Source organism: Atta cephalotes (genome assembly GCF_000143395.1).
Source record: "Atta cephalotes unplaced genomic scaffold scaffold00010, whole genome shotgun sequence".
Classification (NCBI taxonomy): Eukaryota; Metazoa; Arthropoda; class Insecta; order Hymenoptera; family Formicidae; genus Atta; species Atta cephalotes.
This window is the reverse complement of record NW_012130074.1, coordinates 2,474,725-2,476,376: the sequence shown is the minus strand read 5'-3', so window position 1 is coordinate 2,476,376 and position 1,652 is coordinate 2,474,725.

Sequence of the window (1,652 nt, the reverse complement as noted above, 5' to 3'; positions counted from 1 at the left end):
TCACCACTGCTTCTACACTAAACATATGTTATTTTATACTAAAACGATAGTTAAATTTGACGCTATATAGTATCAAATCTTTTATATAGTATCAAATCTTTTAATAGTGTATTTTACAAATATTACATCTTAATCCAATGTAATACCGCTGGTATTGCGGAAATCACGATTTTAGAAGAATAGAAACGAAAAACAAACTAGAAAAGAACTCCTCAAAGATTTCACATGGATTTAACGCGGACAATGCGACGTTCTAAGAATTGCTCATGTATTTGTTAGGTACTCTCGGGAACGTTCTCTGTTTTATGGCATTCAGAGCGGGGCAAAGAGTCTATGAAGTAAAATCGTAATTCTTAAGGAAATTTGCATGCAAAAGCTGCGGTTTGCGAGAACGGAAAGAGGAAGGAAAGAGAATGACTGCATTACTGTGATACGCTCGCACACGTATACAAATGCACGCAGAAACGTCAGCACATATCGCTTGAAATGTTTGCTGTGTTTGTTTGCGCAAAAATAGTGCTGGATGTTAGTTAATTAGTATTCCTTTAAAAATGGATATCATAATTTTAACAATTCTAACTAATTTTTTATTTCAGTAACTAAAGATATTGACTATTTAAATTGAAATTAACAAGTTTGAACTCGTACGAAAAGTTAACTTAATCACGCTTTTCGAAACTCAATTTAATTTTATTTGTAAAGATTCGACAAGATATATTTTTAAATATATTTTTTGCTCGCAATAAGTATGAGCATTTGTATTTCGTTCTACGAAAATTATCAATAGCACACACAATAGTATATTTTTATTATAATAACAGCATATTTTTACATTAATACAAAATTTACTATATCTTTTTTCATTAAAGATAATATAAACTTTAAATTTAATTCTCTAAGATGTATTTCAAAAAATTCATTCGCATTCTAGCAAGAATTGAATCAAAGTATAGCTTTGGCCATAAGTATAAAGCCCTTAATTTATTACACTTACTTGGAAAAGGCGGTAATAAAAGCCAAAAGAAAGATATAAAATATTAGACGTGTTATAATAATAAGTATTATTTTTCAATCAAACTTTTTATATTTATTTTTTGCTAGATACAGATCGTTTACGTTAATTTGTGGGGATGCTTTATACTTATGGCCAAGATAATATAACTTTCAAGGTAATATATCTTTTAATATTGTGGTGTAAGGAGATAATATATAGCTATTACTTAAGGTAAATTTTTTATGATTAGTTATTATTTTTATTTCGAACTATTATTTCAAACAATTCTTTGTTAAATCCCTTAAACATTTTAAATAAATTAAAAATTAATTTAAATGTTCGATATTTATATTTTGCAGATATCTGTTGGACACATCAACGTGACAGATAACGTATTTGTTTCAGTCATATCAGTCAATTCTATAGCAATGCGAGCAACATGAAAATGTATAAAACTAATGCCATGATTTATCGTTGATTTCCTCGAAAGGCAGAATACCTTCTTTTTCCAGTTTCAAACTGGATCGCTGACATATTTCATTCTAGCGTATCCTCCACTTTCCGACGACATCCCGAAAGAAGGACTTGTGTGTGTGTGTGTGTGTGTGTGTGTGTGTGTGTGTGTGTGTGTGTGTGTGTGTGTGTGTGCGTGCGCGCG